This window comes from Charadrius vociferus, unplaced genomic scaffold, assembly GCF_000708025.1.
Source record: "Charadrius vociferus isolate BGI_N301 unplaced genomic scaffold, ASM70802v2 scaffold173, whole genome shotgun sequence".
In the NCBI taxonomy this organism is placed as follows: domain Eukaryota; kingdom Metazoa; phylum Chordata; class Aves; order Charadriiformes; family Charadriidae; genus Charadrius; species Charadrius vociferus.
Genome location: NW_009648369.1, coordinates 1429274 through 1436371, shown reverse-complemented (window position 1 = coordinate 1436371; position 7098 = coordinate 1429274).

The window sequence follows — 7098 nt, the reverse complement described above, 5'->3', positions numbered from 1 at the left end:
TAATTTCAGCGTAAAACAGGGGTTACTCCAGCAATTTTTTGAGCAGTATTTCCTTTGCCCAGTTATTTTGAGCCACTCTAAGGCGATTAGAGCAGCTCATTACTGACGCTCAGGAGCTGAGAAGGCAAGTTGTGTTCCCTTTTGAGAAAACTGTCACTATCTCTGCGTGAGCTCAGACGGAATTGAATAAAAGTCTGTTTTGTGCTCAGAGTACCGAGCTAGCCCTCTTTTTGCTTTCGGTGACTGTGGGTTAATACAGGCAGCCGGGGGATCTGAAGCCTGTTTCCTCCGTCTTGCAGCCGTCTGCTCTGTGAGCTCACTTGCCACAGAAGATATTGTATCTGTGCCTGAAAGACCTATTTTCCCTGTCTCCTAAGCATTTCTGTGCTGCCCGCCAAAGAAACCTTTACCTAATTTAGTGACTGTTTTCTCCCTCAGACACTTTCTAGCCGAAGACCTAAGTAACTAATACTTTAAAGCTTACGAAACTCTTTCACCATCCTTATTAGAAAGAAGGAGGAAAGATGTAATTGCCCAGTTAGGATTCATGGTGGGCACATTTATTAGCATAAATAATTTCCTAACTATAATGGATACATAAAATGGCTTTTATATAAAAAGAGAATTCTGAAAATATCGTTAAATCTCTGAAAGTTATTTTAATTTTCTCTAAGATGAGACAGCAAATCTGACAGTACAGCTCTGTATCTGTCATGGACATACAGGGAGAAAATTATTGTATGTAGGAAGTGATAAGCCCTCTAAACCCATTGCTGTCTGGCACCAGGACTGAAATATGAGAAAGAGATTCTTTGAATAATTGGAAGATATTTTTGTTGAAAAGAAAAGTTTTAAAGTTTTAGTAATAGACTTTTGGGTCAGAAGGTTATGTGGTTAGATAGCTTGTTTGTGTACCAGGAAAACCAGTATACTTGACCACAGGTTCAGTTTCCAAGCGGCTAATGACCCCAAACATTCTTAGAAACAGTGTAAGCATTTAAGAAATGGTATAATGAAATCTGAAAAGAAAATCAGGATCGAGCAGCCTGGTTTTTAGTTGTAGCCTTAGCCATTTGGAGCAAATGCAGATTTTATTTCATTCAACAGTCGCTGCTCTTCCTTATATATCCCCATCATTTCATATTGCACAGTATGTTCATACAGCACAATCTTCAGGCCCAGAGAGAAAAATGAACAGTTTTTATTAATTACCTGCAGGTTTTAGATAGGTGTCATTTCTTAATTAAGAGTTGCATTTTGAATCATCAAATATATTTAAATTTTAGCCTTGGCAGTACTCACTGTTATTATTGGACTCAAAATCTAGGTCAGCCTCTTAAAAGATTGTGGGATAGGGAGTGTGTCTGCACTGGGCAAAAGCATTATCCATTCAGGCTGCATGTGAATATGCAGAGCTTCATATGAATTTTTATTGCATTAAAGAAAAGGGTTAAGGAAAAAGCCAGAAGGGTTTGGCGGAGAAAAAAAAAAAGAAGAGTCTGCGTTTGTAAGTAACAGGATTTTGTAATTTAGCCCATATGTTAATGGCAACATGAGCCCTTAAAAGTATTCTTTTCTACAATACTTCATTAATGGCTACTGGTTAATAAGGCTACTCTAATTTCAATAGTTGCCTTAATTTAAAATGCTACCTTGAATTTCACAGGAATGGCTCTTATTCCATGAATAAATTATTACTTTGTCACTGTTTTTGTCAGCACTATTAACTATGGAATATATTCTGGCTGGTCATTTTAAGTGTCTTCCTTATCAGTATTGTGCCTGGCATTCATTATCCTCTTATCTCTCTGCCATTTCTCTCAGTAGAGAGGTAATGGATTGATTACTTTCACTGCTATATTGGTCAGGATGTACAACAAATTCTCTTCAGCTCTACAGCTCATTCATCATGGATATCCTTTAATCCCCCATCCCTGAGTTTAAACGTTTCATTCTCTTCATATATATTGGAAATTATTAGCAAAGACAAGAATCCAAGCAGCGCATCTTTTATCACTCATTTACTGTAAAACATAGTCACTGAAAATCCAGGGGGGTTTCTCTCAGTTATGCTACTCAGGGGTTTTTAAGTGCCATGGAACCACTAATTCAGCAGCATTTGCATTTTCTGAAATACTGACTTCTGTGTTGCAAGTGGAGAATTATTGAAAAGAAGATCCACAAAAAATGTTCTTTGTGATATGGTGCTCCCCAATGTGGTGGTAACACAATCTCTGCTGTATGAGTGCATATTTTTAACTCATAGATAGCATTCAAAAATAGAGGCAGTTTTCTGATTAAAAAAAGGTGTGCTGTACATACTACATGCATACTATATGGAAAACTCTGTTAGAGCAAGTTAAATGGGGATCACAGGGTTCTCTCACCTGACAGACCTCTAGTAATCGGAGAACAGAGAATAGGAGTGCTTTCCTTGGCTTTTCTAAGAAACTTGTTCTTCCTAGCAAAACTATCATTGCAGAAGAGTCCAGCAGGTGTCAACATCTTGTCTGGAAGGACCTTGGTGAAGCACCAAAACCGTAGAACCTCTATAGGACAAGCTGAAACTGAAATTATACAGAAAGGCCTTTCTAGAGATAGGGCAAGAACAGAGAGTTCCTGCCTTAGGTACATGAAGGGCACACAAAGGCTCTGTATTGCAAGGGAGGTTCCCCTAAATATAGCCACATAGAAGATGTAGCTCTGTATCACTAACTGCTCATCCTCCAGAAGGTGTATTTGCTTCCCTTGTCATTGGCACTGCTTCTGATACTGATGCTTATCAGCCTGGTCTGCACACAGACGCTGATGCGAGGTTATACTAGCATCCCTTGTGCAGAAAATGCTTAACCTGGGCTTTTTGAAGGCATCAGCTTCATCCTGGGAACAGGCAAACCTGACTCCAGAACAAATCGAGGAGAGAAATATTCAAAATCTTCCAAACAAGTATTAGTCAAATATGTAGAAAGGCACCAGTCATTACAAAGTGTTTAACTCTGAGGAGCAAAACCAGAAATTGCTGATAGTCCCATGACTCATTCTCCGTTACAGTTAAGCCCTTCCCGAGTCTTTAGCTGATAAGGGTTTCTTGCAATACAGTGAAGTTCCAACAGACCTTTCTAATGCTCTTCCTTCATGTCCGTACTTTGGTCTCACTCTCCTCATCAGTAAAGATCAAGATCTTTTCAAAATTATCCCAGACTGGACAAGACTGATGGAGAACAGGGGAGAAATTAAAAAACAAATAGCTGTACGGTGCCCTAGAAGAGCAGCAAGCCCACTCAAACAGGGTGGTGGTACTCCTGTATTTATTTTTAAATAGAAGAGACATGCAATCGATCAATTAGAATGGTGAGTCATCTAAAATGCTGTCAATATTCAAGTGACAACACCATGATGCCTCTGAATAGGAAAGAAGAACGAAAGAATGCTATTAGAGAAGGACCTGCATTTGAGCATGTATCGTACAATGCTACAGCAGGCTGCAGAGAACAGACCAAGCACAAGCGACCCACTGTTCAAAGATGTAAAGAGATAGGAATTTATCTTTTTTGTTTACAGCATAAGTAGTAAAGCACCAAAACATTTCCATTAGTGTATCTGCCCACTGTAAACCACAGAACTGCTGTATGTTTTCCCTCAAGAAAAGGGAGAGAGTGCTTGCTTCTGATGGCAACGCACTTCTCAACGTGAGGTTTTGCAACAAAAATATATTGCATATCAAGATCCTTTAAGACTGTCTTACCTTTGCCATTAAAAAAAATATAAAATAATAAAAAAAAAATAAGTCCTGTATCATTATACCTGTATTCAGTGTCTGGGGAGACAGTCCAGAAGGAAGATTGTATCACTTCAGCCGGGTAGCGAAATCTCTGCAAGCAGCCCCTTGCCTCTTTGACATCTTCTCTTAGATGTCTTGTCAGAGTCTCTGCCTCTGACATCTCTTTTAGATGTCTTTTGTAGTTGCTTTAAATGGAACATGGCCAAAAATTAAGTTCTCATCCTTCGCTCTGTCCCTTTTATTGTTATCAACAGTGCTATTATCATCCCCGTCTCTCAGCAGTCGGCATGCTCATAGTTACAGTTCTGAATGTTTTACTTGCCAGAATTTGTCTGGTCGGATCAACAAGGTTTTTGTCACTGCTCTAGAAGTAATTAGGAAGGACAGATTTCTCAGCAAGAGAGAGGCAAGCAAGCAAATCTAGACCTGTGTTAGGATCCATGAAAGTTGCTGCTTAAAGAGAGATGACTTTTAGTAGGGCAGTAGAGCCCAACAGAGGAAAAAAAAAGGAATATTTCTCTGTGCTGTTCTAATTTGTACTGAAACTATTAATAGCTCAGGCTTTTCTAATTTCCTGTATTTATCACAGTGTGTTGTCCCTTTCTGCTTTTGCTTCCACCAGATTGAAATAAAGAGTTATTTGTTGTCTTTAGAAATGTCATTTGTCCTATATCGCAGTATTTGATTTCCTGGCACCTTTTGCTCGGCTTCGTGGTTCACAGCGTGGATAATGTTGTGTCTCAGCGACCCCATCATATTGTAGTATGACACTGAAATTCTTTTAGGTACGCATGAGGGGGAGAACTGCTAAAAGAGTTCGATGTTGCATTCTCCCACAAAGAGCACTCTGTATTTCAGCCAATCATTTATTTAACGTTTGACAGCCTCCGAAAGGAAGGGAGGGTTATCCATACGCATAAATTCATTCTAGAAGGGAGAGATTCAGCCTGTGTTACAGTCAGGCAGTCTACCTCATTTGGCTGATTTCTGCTAATATTTAAAGCATTTCAAAAGCAACCCTTACAGTAGTCCTACTTTCAGTCTGCCGTACTTCTGAATGTAGCTTTCAGGCTCCAGCATTCAGCCAGAAATCAATTATTCACGGTCTTTAGAGAAGGTATCCCCCACGCTTTGCTCCTCTGGACCCAGGACAGGGTTGATGCCACACTCTGTACTACAGTGGGGTTTGGTGTGGGCTGGGACTTGGGACTGAAAGCTGGACAGTTGGTGTCCAGGGAGCTGCAGCCTCACAAGGGAGGTGCCCAGTGAGTTTTTGGGTGCTCTGCTGTCAGGCAGTGCTGATGCACACACTTTTGAGGTTACCCTAAAGCTTGTGTCCACCCAGGTCCTCAGGCAACTTGAATCTTGTCCTTGGAGACTACCTTTCTGCTTGTACTTTTGGCTGAACTCGAGTATCCTATTCCTGTTACCCACACCAAGATCACTTAAAGCTACACTGTCTTCCTCTGATTTAATATCTGGACAAGCACCCACCAGTGTGGCATTTCCAGCTGACTAGAGCAAAATAAGGTTGTTTTCTGCTTTTTGAGAGCGAGGATCTTCAAATTAGCATCTCTTCCAATTTCTACTTCTGCCGTGGATTACCTCTGTGACCTTACTTTATTTTAATAATTTTGTCAAAAATATATTCAAATGGATATGTCAAGTTTGTCATCAGGAGCCCTTAATACTATTCTTAATATACTATAGGTCATCAAGATCATTATTGAGAAAATAAATATTAGCTTGCTGTATTTTTCTTCCATATAAATCCTGTGCACTGATTTGACAATTTTGGTCATTTTACATGTGTCTGCTTTTGAGTATCTTGTGAGTAACATGAAATTAAATACCAAAACCAAATATTAACATAGAAAAATTTAAAATGATGAATAGGTGAAGAAGTAGTAGCCATATTTCATTGAAGATACACTGTTTTCAATAAAGCATCTTAAAATATGCGAGATTTCTTTATCAAAATTTATATGAAAATATGGTACTTAATATCTGATTGTTTTGATTTCTATTAGAAATGCTAATTCAAATAAATTCAAGCTGAGAAAACATTTTTGAAAAATTGCAGTTGAAAAGAGATCTGCAACCACCACTGAATAGGATATGGAAGAATTAATGAGATCCTTCTTAAAGCATGTTGAAAATGAAAAGCTGAATATAGCGCTGCCAAGTATTAGCACTGTTCTTTAAAAACATGCAGTACAATATTCACTAAGTTTTGATCAAATGTTTTACAAATGGGGGGTATTCTGATCTTTTTTATGAACAGATTTTATTATATGGGCATTTTAGTATTAGATTATTAGTCTTACTAGGAAAATGCTTTCCTTTTTTCATTAGATTAGACTGAGACTTATCTTAGGTGATTGACTTCCAGATTTGAGGGGTTTGGTTTCCTAGAGCTATCCAGGACAACCCTTCTCCCAGTTTCACAAGAACAAGTGTCGTATCGAGTGTTTGCGCTGTGAAGTTTGAGAAGGCTATTATCAAGCTCTGAAAAAATATTCTGAACTTCTCCTTTACAATAACTTTTTAATACAGTATCAGAAAGATGCAAAAGATCTGCCTGCAGACTGGCATTTAGCTATTGTGCTCTTTTAAATTAAATGACAGCTCGTACAGGCATTCCAGGGCTAGGTGTAGAATCCTGTTATTTAAACATTGTCAGCGCTTGGGTTTAATTAACTCTAATTCAGTGTAGTTTCCCCGTCCTTGCATACTCTTTCTGTCTTTCTTTTACTCCCTCTCTGTCTTTTCTTTCTGCTGGCCTTGAAAGGCTTCTAAGCGCCTGTCAGGGTTACAGTGTGATTTCAAATGCCTTCGTGCCTGTTGCTGGGTGGAAATAAAATGACGTCCTGGCAGAGCAGCAACGAAGCATTTCATTATCAGCCGGGAGATTCGGGTTGCAGGGTAAAGCTGGAGCGCAAAGTCCCAGCCTGGCTGTGGCTTTTAATGTTTCAAATGATGTGCGCGGGGTTTCTAAGACAAACGGAGCCACGCTGCTTCTCTGATCAAAATTGTGGAGGGTGCCTTCCCATTTCCAGAGCCAGAGTGAACACGTCGTTGGTCAACTTCACCGTTAAACGAGGCGGATAGAGGTGGCCCCGTGCCTGTCCTCAAAGTGTCGTGGGAAGGGCTGGTGTGCCAGCAGGGGTGGGTGCTCTGGGATAGTGGCACGTTGAGGATCACAGCCCAGCCACGACAGAGGATGTGACTGGGGATGAGTACCAGCTCCTAAGAAAATCAGCCAGCAGCATGTGGCAGGGTTGGTGAAGCCATCAAACAGTGGGGTGGCATAAACA